The sequence below is a fragment of the Zalophus californianus genome, chromosome 2 (assembly GCF_009762305.2).
Source record: "Zalophus californianus isolate mZalCal1 chromosome 2, mZalCal1.pri.v2, whole genome shotgun sequence".
NCBI classification, from domain to species: Eukaryota; Metazoa; Chordata; class Mammalia; order Carnivora; family Otariidae; genus Zalophus; species Zalophus californianus.
This window is the reverse complement of record NC_045596.1, coordinates 77,657,418-77,670,289: the sequence shown is the minus strand read 5'-3', so window position 1 is coordinate 77,670,289 and position 12,872 is coordinate 77,657,418. Positions and strand designations below refer to the sequence as shown.

The 12,872-nt window shown below is 35.3% G+C and overlaps 1 protein-coding gene across 1 annotated transcript in view; it reads right to left on the bottom strand.

The window, feature by feature from the left end:
• BMPR1B (bone morphogenetic protein receptor type 1B) overlaps window positions 1-12,872 on the bottom strand; it is a 402,661-nt gene that overhangs the window by 281,840 nt on the left and 107,949 nt on the right. The gene's annotated exons all lie outside the window — the stretch shown is intronic.

Below are 12,872 nucleotides of genomic sequence, written 5' to 3'. Positions count from 1 at the left end.
GCCTTGAAGCCAGGCACTGATTTCTCTCTAGCTATGAAAATCCTAGATGGTATCTTCTTCAAATAGAAGGCTGTTTTGTAGACACTGAAAATCTGTTGTTTAGTGTCGCCACCCTTCATGAATTAGCTAGGTCTTCTGGGTAACTTGCAGCAGCTTCTACATCAGCACTTGCTGCTTCACCTTGCACTTTAGGGTTACGGAGATGGCTTCTTTCCTTAAACTTCATGGACCGACCTCTGCTAGCTTCCAACTTTTCTTCTGCAGCTCCCTACCTCTCCCAGGCTACCGAGAATTGAAGGAAGTTAGGATGTTGCCATGGATCAGGCCTTAGTTTTTAAGGGAATGTTGGGGCTAGTTTGATCTTCTAACCAAACCACTAAAACTTTCTCCACATCAGCGCTTTCTATTTGTGCGTTCACTGGAGTAGCACCTTTAATTCCCTTCAAGCACTTTACCTTTGCATTCACAACTTGACTAACTTTGATGCAAGAGGCTTAGTTTTCAGCCTTTCTTGGCTTTCGCCATGCCTTCCTCACTAAACTTAATCATTTCTAGCTTTTGATTTAAAGTGAGAAACCTGTGACCCTTCCTTTCATTTGAACACTTAAAAGCCTTTGTAGGGTTATTAATTCACCTACTTTGTATATTGCTGTGTCTCAAGGAATAGGAAGGCCCAAGGAGAGTGAGAGAGATAGGAAATGGCTAATGGGTGGAACAGAGAGAACACACACAACACTTATAGATTAAGTTCACTATCTTATATGGGTGTAGCTCATGGCACCCCAATACAATTACAACAGTAACAACAAAATCACCAATCACAGATCACCATGACAAATAGTGAAAAAGTTGGAAATATTGCAAAAATTACCAATATGTGACCCAGACACAAAGTGAACAAATGCTATTGAAAAAATGCCACTGACTGACTTGCTCCACTCACAGTTGCCACAAACCTTCAATTTCTAAAAATGTAATATCAGAAAATGCAATAAAACAAAATATGCCTATACAGAGATAACCATGATTTAAAAAGTAGTCTCTGAAATTCTGCCAGTTATTGAATGGGAACTCATCATAGATATGCAGAGTTCATCTGTTTTAAAGGACTTTCCTTCTAGGAAAATTCTATTTTTGAGTAAATGACAAATACACATACTTCAACAACATCTGGCATTTTTTTTTTAAAAGTTTTAAAATACTAACAAAGTTAGAGGGGTTTTTTGTTATTGTCTTGCCATTTTATATAAGAAGTTCAATAAAAAATTATTTTGTTGGTGTGATTATCATTTCTCTTAGATACTGGATGAAAAACACAAATAAAAAATCTATAATTACTTAAATTCTAATTTAATCTAGGAAATATAAATAATGCATATAGTTGGTATAACTGCAGCATTTTTAATCTACAAAGTTTTTTAAACAGAACAAACTTTGTATTAAAAATGAATTTTTCATTGTCTAATTAAGTCTTGTCCACACACACATTGATTTATGACACTGAAATACATATCAAGCTATGGTTAGACAAAATATTTTCCTAAGATACTGTTCTAACTCTGTAATGTAAATTAAAAAAAAAAAAGATCTTGTGGATCAACAGAAAATACTTAATACTAGAAAAATTAAAATCAAATTCAAACATTAAATCAAGTGCCTTCCATGATGCTTTCCATTACCGTCTTACTCATTTTAGGATGACACGCGTCTGCTCTGTTCTACCAGATGTGCGGGAGTACTGCAAAACTTGGGAGTCTGTAGTCATATGACCAGTTCCAAGGCCAGTTTACCACATACTTGCTGACTTAACTCAGAGAGGTAGCAATCTTTCTACACTTTAGTTTCACCATCTACAGATAAAGATACTAGAAGCAATTACTTCCTAAGATTATGAGAAGTGAATGACAAAACAGGCCCCAAAATAAAGTACATGTTCCATCTATTAACTATTATTACCATCTAAGTACTCAGCTTTTTGCTTTCTAAATATGGATACTAGAAGAAATAAGAAATAATCCTTTAGACCTAAACATACAATGGGAAACCTCTATATTTTACTAAATCCATTAAAATAGATAACTATAAAAATATTTGATAGCCAAAACATTATAAATCTTAATTTCAAAAGGATCTCATACAAATTAATCAAGCTAAAACTGCAACATATAAAGGTGCAAACATGTGGGGGCACCTAGGTGGCTCCGTTGGTTAAGTGTCTGACTCTTAATATCAGCTCAGGTCATAATCTCAGAGTTGTAAGATCAAGCCCCACATCAGGCTCTGCTCTGGGTATGGATCCTGCATAAGATTCTCTCTCTCCCTCTCCTAAAAAATAAATAAATAAATAATTTAAAAATTTTTTTAAATATGCAAACATGTGAATAGAAAACCCACAAAAGATGAAATACAAATGTCTAAAAAATATATTGGAAGTAAAAAAATGTAGAATCTCAGAAGGGATCAACGAATAGTATATTAAAACAATGAAACACAAATTTCCCTTTATCTAATTGACAAATATTTTCATAATCCTAATACTCTGTGAAACCAGTACCCTCATACATTCCACTTAAAACAAATATAAATCATATAGCATTCTGGGAAAGTATTTTGCAATATGTTTCAAGAGTCCTAAAAAAAAGTTCCCATTTCTTGATCTAGTTATTTTACTGTCAGGAAAATTTTCTCGAGATATAATCTGAAACAATACAAAAGAAAGATCATACAGCCATTAAAATAGTGTTTTAAAAGACCATTCAAGAATAAAGGCAATATGATTCCAACGGAAATACAAAAAGAGGCAGGGGGGAAATAAAGATGCTAACATTGAGGTGGTAGAATTCTTTTTACCTTCTGCTAACTCTACAATAAACATGGATTGTTTTCATTAATAAAATATTGTTTTAATTATCCTATTAAAACACTATATTTTTAGAAAATATATGAAATACAATACATTGGATAGTTGCTATCTCTGGAAATAGACCTACATTTCAGTTTCTACTTTCCTTGGTCTCACTGTTTCATGAATGTAGTGAAAACTTTAATTTACAGGCTAAGCCATTCTCATTGTTCTGGCAAATCTTTATACAGCCAGACACAATTAGCAACCTTCCATACTGTGGGGTGGGATCTAGATTAATCCTATATTTTATTTCTAGGGCAAGAAGCCTACAGGCACCCTCTCTGCCAGCAGAATTATGAGGACCTAGCCCACAGGCTGAGGTTCTGCCTGCTTTTCTAATTTATTCTGGTTCATTGACTAGCAGGAAATTCCAGCCCTGAAGCCGGTCCATCTGACTAGTTCTCTGATCTCATCCCAAGTCCTGGTAAAAGAACCCTCTTCCTTTGGGATTGAAATCTGAATCCATCAACAACTGTAGGCACAAATCAAGAAATGGATGAAACCTTTTCCAAACGCTTCACTCTGAGACTACAGATTTATGATGCCCTACCCCCAGGCCCCTGATACTATCCTTTGGAAAGAGACAGCTACCAGATCTAGATCTGGTTTCTGACTTCCTTCCCCACTACCTCTCTCCATGAGGAAAATCCCAGGACTCAGATACCCAAGTCAATGTAGGTTGTGAAGTACAGGGGCAATTATGTATAGTTCTAGATTTTACCATGTTGAAAATTTAAACTTAAAACACTTAACCCAGGGGAAAAATTTAAGTTGTATCAATACCCCAAGAAAGAAGTGATACTTTGTTAACTTTGATAATTTGATAACTTCTCAACTGCATTATTTCTACATTCTTACTTAAAATTATATCTTTTAAAAGGATCATTTTCAAGCAAGCAATGGAATCATATAAATATAAAATAAGTAACTTTCTGAAAACTTTACTGAGATACTGAGTAATGATTTAAGGAATTAAAAATGTTGATAAAGTCAAACACATTAAGAAGTGTAACATTTATTCCATCAACTCATTTGTTATTAAAAATATATATAAGAGAAATACAGTATACCTTTCCATTGTTGTTATGAACCAGTTTATCCTGCAACGTTCACACAGAGCAATCAACTCTTACTGATCTAACTTTTCCTCATTTCCTTCTTATGGAAAATAAACTGGCTCAATGTCATTATGGTACCTGGTGAAAATCCTTATCCTCTTTCCAAGCTGCATTAAGATACCACTTATTCTCTAACTACCAAGAACAAATTAAGCACTTCTCTACCTTGACTTGTAAATTTTCTGACATCCAGATCCTTCAGTTGTTAATTCACATTTAACTATTCTTTTTCTTCATCTAACTCTTTGTCCCACATCGGAGAGGGGTTGCTTCACCTTAGGTGTCTTTGGTGAGAAGTCTAAAAGGTTTTAGAGGCTTCTTTCCTCCCTGGACTGGGTCTATCATTCAGTTAGTGCCACCAGATGGATGATATTATCTTTGGTTAAAGAAAGAGCAGAAAGAAGGGAGCATACCTTTAGTAGAGTATAATTTTATAGAAAACTATAAAAACAAAACAAATAAACAATTACTGGCATCCCTGAGCATTTAAATAGAGTGTAATATAAAACACCCTTGAAAACGACAAAGCCCTTACATGCAGGTTTTCAGATCTCTTTGGCCTCCTATATTCCCCACTCAGAAGATTGTCTGGACCAACATTTCCTGTCTCTATAACCAGTCATCATATTGTGAAAATGAACTTTATCACTCCAACAACTATTTTATTTAATATTATAGAATATATATTAAATATAATATATATTTATATATTAAATATTAATAATATATATTAAACATTTCACTTTCAAAGAAATATGGAGTGATTTCTCCTCATAGAATTTGCCATTAATCTTGTAACATTGAGCAAACATTCTAGGAAACATGAAGTAATGATGCAAATATTTTCCAGAACAATATTCTATTTTATTTTATTTTTAAAGATTTTATTTATTTATTTATTTGTCGGGGGGAGAGAGAGAGCGAGCACAAGCAGGGGGAGCTGCAGGCAGAGGGAGAAGCAGGCTCCCCGCGGAGCAGGGAGCCCGGTGCAGGGCTCGATCCCAGGACTCTGGGATCATGACCTGAGCCAAAGACAGATGCTTAACTGACTGAGCCACCCAGGCATCCCTCCAGAACAATTTTTTAAAAGAAAACAAAGAGTATGATCATTCATCAAAAGGTGAAAATTATATTCTCTTACTGAATATGATCTTTACCTTTCATTACAACAACTTAAATCTTTACAAACATGAATAGAATTATAGACATTAAATTGGAGGAGAGTCATTACAATGATATTTCCACAGAAACAATTTTTATATATTTGCCTTTGACTGAAAATGTTGCCAAGAATTGTGAGATATTTATGAAATACAAAATTTTACATAAAGGCAGGATCTGACCACCAATGTGGATTTGTAGATGGAACTGTAAGTAGATGTGTGATAACTAAGGGTCTGCTACAGAATATTTGTTCAAATAGTGTCATATGTCTTCAGTATAGTATAGCAATAAAGATCATGGGGTCATTATTTAATCCCAGCTCTACCATTTACTAGCCATATAATCTTGGACAGATTTCTTAACCTTCTAGTGCTCAGTTTTATCATCTACAAAATGGAAATATTAACAAAGTAGTCCTCAAAGAATTATTGTAAAGCATAAATTGAATGTATCTGAAGCATTTGTAACACTGCCTAAACACTGTAGCACACTATATGAAGTAGCTACACATAGGGACAAACTGGTTAGAAAAGAGTTTCCAACTGAACAGTCACCAAGGTCTATAGCAATCTACTCAGGGTTGAGCCTCTGAAGTCCACACCACCTGTTTCACATTTATCCTCTCAAACGAGTGAAGCCAACTAGAACTATCAGCCCCAAAGTATAATGGATTGGATTTGCTAGAAAACAGCATAATTTTATAATCTCGTTTGTATTAACCGGAAATGTTATCATGATGATATCAGCAATATTTGGAGAAAGGTTATTAGCAAATGTGTACATGTTTGATGAAAAGACTGAGTGTGTAAGCTAACATTTCAAATGAAAGGCACAAGTTACTTTCTAATTATATAACAAATACGTCCACTTTGTCATGTTATTTACACCAGTTTCCTTATCTTATACGTTCTTACTGATGATTAAAAGAACAATTGTACATTCCATTCATTGTATAAAATATATTATCTTTCTGTTGACTTCAGCATACCACAAAGTCAGAATCTCAAAAGCAAAACTGATCCCTAACAAACATCCCAAACTCTTTAATAATTACTATGACCTTACTTTTATCAACAAAGCATGAAATGACCTTCCCTTCCTTTCACATCTAAGAAACAGTTAGCTGAAGTCCACCCTGTCAACAAAGAGGGAAAAAACTGAGTTGCTCTTTGTTTTAATCTATTTGCTTGAGAAAAGTGAGAAAAGTGTAAGTGATCTTTTACCAATTCAAATGCAGAGCCAATGATAACACATAACAAAATTGGGGATGGGGGAGAAGTGTTATATGTACTGCAGCATCTTAAAACTCTAACTTTGGAGTTCTTAGCTTATAAACATGAGAAAATATAGTACTCTATCTAAGAGAATTACAGACAGTATATGAAGTTTGTTCTGACAGAAACAAATATTTAACTATAAATAGTCTTGTAGTTTGGGGATATTATTTAAAGCAAAAATTTTACTTAAACAAAAGGATAGCCACAAATTTTTCAGAGTAAATAATAAACTGGATTTTCACCTTTATTATTTTCCTAACCAAATTTATTTTCTAAAAACAGAAAGAATAATCAGATTTTCATAAATCTTTGTATTTATATCACCAATATACTATTCTAGTAAAATTTGTATAAACCATGCTTAGACCTTAATTAGGTATGAAATATGCTTTTTCAGCTAAAGCACATCAACAAGAGAGATGAGAACAAGAAAGATGACTAGAGGCAAAATGCCTGCATGGTCAAATAAGGTCAAAAATAAGATAACAATATTTTCCAATCTAATGTTATCAGATTAAGTAGGCAAACAAATTAATATATAAATTAAGTTGACAAAATGATATGACGGCCAGAATTAGTGTAATAAGATTTTCATAATCCCAAAGGAAAATAAAACCCGTTTCATATAGAAATGTCCCATAGAATTTTATTACAATATAATTATATTTAAGCCAAAATCAAGAGAGACCTTGATTTGGATTCATAAAATAGAACATTTTAACAGTCTGAAAACAAAATTATATGAGATGGTGATGCCAAATACGAAATTAGTTTATTTTATTAACCCGATGTTTTAAAGTTATTGCAATCTTAAGAGCATTCAAATTACTCAAAAAAGTATTAATAAGAGATGCCTGAGTGGCTCAGCTGGTTAAGCATCTGCCTTCAGTTCAGGTCATGATCCCGGAGTCCTGGGATCAAGGCTGGCATCCGGCTCCTTGCTCAGCAGGGAGCCTGCTTCTCCCTCTGCCTGCCGTTCCCCCTGCTTGGGCTCCCTCTCTATCTCTGACAAATAAATACATTTTTTTAAAAATCTGAAGAAAAAAAGCATTAATAACTGGCACAATCAACATAAATTCCCTAACTCTATAAAGAACATCAAATTGAAACATTTAAATACAGTTGGCAGTCTTGCCTGAAATGCTTACATGACCAATTCACCTAGAAATATATGCTTAGTACACAGGAAATTTGATAAGTAACTGGTAATTGATGAATTGATACATATGTCTCAACCTGGCCTTAGATGAGTTACTGAACTTCCCTCTGTGCTTCAACCCCCTCACCTGTAAAAAGTTAGGGTGTTTCAAAAATGCCTAATGCTCAATAATTGTTAGCTTCAGTGTGATTAATAAAGATTAGATAATTCTCAAGGTCTAATTTATATTAAAAATGCACTTGTTCGTTAAATAAATATGGAGTGCCTACTCTCTACTAGGAATTTTGATATAGAGTAGATCACCCATTATTACAACTTTCAAAAAGCAAAATATTTATTTTTTCCTTTCTTTTGTATCTTCCCATAATAATCTCTTTCTAAAGAGTGGGTCCCTCATGACTGTCAAAGAACACAAATAGTATATCTAATTTGCGAAAGCCTTAAAATCAAGCACAAATATCTAAATCATAAGATGCTATTTTTTTTTTGCCCCCTCTCTCCAAAAAGAGAATCCAGGAAAAAATGAATTTTGAGTGTGAGAAACGAATAACTTCCCCTGAAATTGAGAGGAGTAAGAGAAAAATGGCTTTGATCAGGACGCCCAGTCTCTTCTAGTCATTTTCCTATAAACCTAAACTCATCAAAGCATGAAGGTAAAAGTTTGGTTTGTGACAGTAAATCAAAAGGATAGCAGTGCTGATAAAACAAAACTGTTAGGCTAAGACTGCTTGCTTGATCCCAGGAACCTTTTTAATTTGAGTTATCTGCTGGGGTAACAGCTCTCATTATCAGCACTGTCTTCAGAGAAATTGGTCCCAAATGTAATCTGCCTTGACTCTCTAGAGCCAGAATGCTCATGACACAGTGACAGACACTAGAACAAAAATCAAGTCTCCCGGGAATTTCTGTGGAAATATCTATGACAACATCATAAGAATATATCTAACAGGAACCAATGTTAATTTCAGGAATTTGAAATCATTTTACAACACTGATGATCTGGGTTTGACAACTAATGACAAGGAACACTATAGGTATGCAATTTGAAGAAAGTTGAACATTAGCTATTCATTCATTAACTTATCTATTCATGTTGAAATGATTTAAAATAGGAAACATTCTCCTTGCTTAAAGAACTGAATTCATAGACAGCAAAAACCTATAAAATATTCATATTTCCTTTCATTCATAAATGTTTTCATAAATGTTGAGAGCACATCTTTTATTAAGGAAGCCCTTTTGTTCTTACTTCTTAGAATCTAGATCACTAATTTAAAAAAAAAAAATCACCAAAGGAAAGTTTGTGTGAAATTGATTTGGCATCTTAACTCATACCATACCAGAATATGTATTACTCTCTTAAAGTAATTATTATTTATACTCTTAGAGAAAAATCTTTAAAATTGTATGTATTTTTATTATGACAAGTTTTCTGACTTGCTTGAATAATAGTTTTCTTCACTTGCTTACTTGATAGTGAAAATTCCTTTTCACTACTCAGCTATATTCCTTTAATTCCAACACAGATAGAATATAGACTGTATAGAATTCAACTATCCCAAAATATCAGCCAGCTGAGTCTCTGGGATAATGAGTACAACTGATCTTTGAACAACACAGGCTTGAACTATGTGGGTCCACTTATATGTGATTTTTTTTATAAATACAGTACAATACTATAAATGTACCTTTTCTTCCCTAAGATTTTATCATTCTCTAGGTTACTTTATCATAAGAAGACAGTATATAATAAATAAAAAACACAAAACATGTGTTAATCAACTGTTTATCAGTAAAACTTCCTGGTAAACAGTAGGCTATAAAAAGTTAAGGTATTTTTGGAGAGTTAATAATTATACAGATTTTCAACTATGCAGGGGATCAGTGTCCCTAAACACCACATTCTTCAAGAGTCAACTGTACTTGCTTGCCACTTAACCTAATAATCCAACTCAAACAAATTCAGTGCAAAAGTGGCTTATAGCAGTAATTCAACTTGTATTTTCTAAATTAGTATGTGCACCAGACAGTGTAATTAAGTCCAGGAGACACAAACATCAATAAGCTATAAATGGTATTGTTTTTTTAAAAGACAATAACCCAGATGTGGTTATTGTCAAAACCCAGTCAAAACAATCCTGAAAAAGAAAAAAAAAAATAGATCTCACACTTCCTGATTTCAAAACATATTACAAAGCTACAGTTAAAAAAAAAAAAGTGTTGTATAAGCAAAAAGAGATATCAACTAATGGAACAGAACAAAGAGCTCAGAAATCAAACGATCTTTGACAAAGGATCCAACACTACTCATTAAGGAAAAGACAGTCTTCAGCAAATGGTGCTGGGGCAACTGGATATCTGCATGTGAAAGAATGAAGTGGGACCTTTACACAATAATTAACTCAAAATGGATTAAAGACTTAAATGTAAGACTTAAACTAAAATTGCTCCAAGAAAATACAGGGGTAAAGCTTCATGACACTGGATTTGGCAATAAATTTTTTGATATGATACTAAAAGCATAGGCAACAAAACATACACAGACAAAAGGAACTTTACCAAACTTAAAAATCTTCCGCACAGCATATAACACAATCAACAGTGTAAAGGCACAATTAAATGGGAGAAATATTTGCAAATTATTTATCTGGTAAGGGTTTAATATCCAGGATATTAAAAAAAAAAAACCTCCCACATATCAACAATGAAAAAACAACCCAATTAAAAGATGGGCAAAGGACTTGAATAGACATTTCTCCCAAGATAATAAAAAAGGCCAACAACCAGATGAAAACATGTTCAACATCACTAGTCATTAGGGAAATGCAACTTGAAACCACAATGATATATCACCTCACGCTCATTAGGATGGCAGCTATTAAAACAGAGTGGGGGGTGTCCCAAGATGGAGGCATAGGAAGATCCTGAACTCACCTCCTCCCATGGACACACTGAACCTATAGCTATATACGGAAAAATTCCCTCTGAAAAAGACCTGAAAACTAGCTAAACAGCTCCTTCACAACAAACAATAAAACGGCCACCCTGAGAAAGGTAGGAGAAGCAGAAATGCAGTCTCACCAAAACCCCAATGCCAGCACAGCAACCCACAATTGGGAAGGATCTCACATATCCAGAGCTTCTCCCTGAGGAGCAAGGGGTTTGTGCTCCTCCTCAGGAATGCCAATGCTTGGGACTGAACTGAGGACATCAGCTCCCAAAATGTCTCTCTTTGAAAATCAACGATGTTTATGTCCAGAAGGCTGCAGTGAACTGAGATACTGCTCTTAAAGGGCTCACACAAAGACTCACTTGTCCCGGGGCCCCGCATTGAGGCAGCAGTTTGAAAGTAACCTAGATATACCTGAAGAACATTCATTTGCTATTCTTAAAGCATCTGGCAGAGGGCAAAAGGTCTCTTGGGCCTCTCCGTAAAGATGGAGGCACTGGTGGGTGCCATTTTCGCTTTCTCCCTCTACCTTGTTAGTGCTGGCGGGGGACACACGTGGTCCCTGTACCCTTCCATTGCCCTGTTAAGCCAGCAGGTACATTTCAACCTAGTGCTCTTCCTCTGCCTTACTAAAGCCAGCAGGCACACATAGTCCATATGGGGGGTACTCCTTGATTCCCTGGCTCTAGTGGCCAGGGGAGCTTGTGTTCCTGGGTTCCCTGGGACAGTAACAATCACAGAGACAGTTCTTCACAGGCTACCACCCCCAGGGCAGTGCACAGATGGCAGACTGAAACAAATCCCCAGTCAATCTGTGAAAAAGGACTATTTTTACTTGTCCTGGAACTTCAGCCTGATGGGCAGACCTCAATTTTGCCATACACTTAGAGACTGTAAAGATGCTCTCAGGGAAAATAGGCTGGAGGGACACAATTTGCATTCTCCCTTGGGCTCACTATCCCTTGTCAGTATCACCCAGAAAGGAGTTTATACACTCAGCTGGAGCCCTGATTTCTCCAGCTGTTGTTCAGGAGACACCTCCAGACCACCTGGTCTGGAAGACAGCGGGGTTCACAATTGTGGCCCCACAAGACTGTGTATTTGCACACTTTAAAAGCGGCTGCCTTAGAGTCCAGCTTCTAATCAGCCTAAAAGTAGGTGCTGACTGAGATCCTGCCCTTTGGAAAACTGACAGGTCTTGGCACAACCTCAACAACTGGAACCTATCAAGAATAAATCTGGCTGCTTTGACAATCACAAAGATTCAAGACGCTATCTAAAGTTAGGACAAGGTCAAATGATAACATTCATCTTCTACACAAGGCAACTCCTTCAAAACTGGGAGAGGTAGCTATTTCACTTAATACCTAGAAGCAAACACAGAGGGTCAAGCAAAGTGAGGAAACCGAGAAATATTTCCAAACAAAAAAACAAGATAAAGCCTCAGAAGAACCTCAACAAACAGACATAAGTAATTTATATGATTAAAAGTTCAGAGTAATAACCATAAAAGATGCTCACCAAAATGGGGAGTTGGGGGGGAAGAGAACAGACGAACAGAGTGAGAATTTAAAGGGAGAAAAATAAAAGGAGGTGCCATACCAAAACCACACAGCTAAAAAATACAGTAAATGAAATGAAACATACACTAGAGGGGTTCAACATCAGAGTGGATGAAGCAGAGAAAAGGACCAGTGATCTAGAAGACAGGGCAGTAGAACTCACACAAACAGAGCAACAAAAAGAAAAAGCTCTTAAAAAGTGGAGCTATACTTCTTTTTCTCAGCTATCCTTGAAGTACGGAATTGTGATGCCACCAGCTTTGCTTTGCTTTGCTTTTTCAACATTCCTCTGGCTATTCAGGGTCTTTTCCGGTTCCATACAAATTTTAGGATTATTTGTTCCATTTCTTTGAAAACAGTGGATGGCATTTTGATAGGGATTGCATTAAATGTGTAGATTGCTCTAGGTAGCACTGACATCTTCACAATATTTGTTCTTCCAATTCATGAGCATGGAATATTTTTCCATTTCTTTGTGTCTTCCTCAATTTCTTTCACGAGTATTTTATAGTTTTCTGAGTACAGATTCTTTGCATCTTTGGTTAGATTTATTCCTAGGTATCTTATGGTTTTGGGTGCAATTATAAATGGGATCGACTCCTTAATTTCGCTTTCTTCTGTCTTGTTGTTGGTATATAGAAATGCAACTGATTTCTGTGCATTGATTTTATATCCTGCCACTTTACTGAATTCCTGTATGAGTTCTAGCAGTTTTGGGGTAGAGTCTTTTGGGTTTT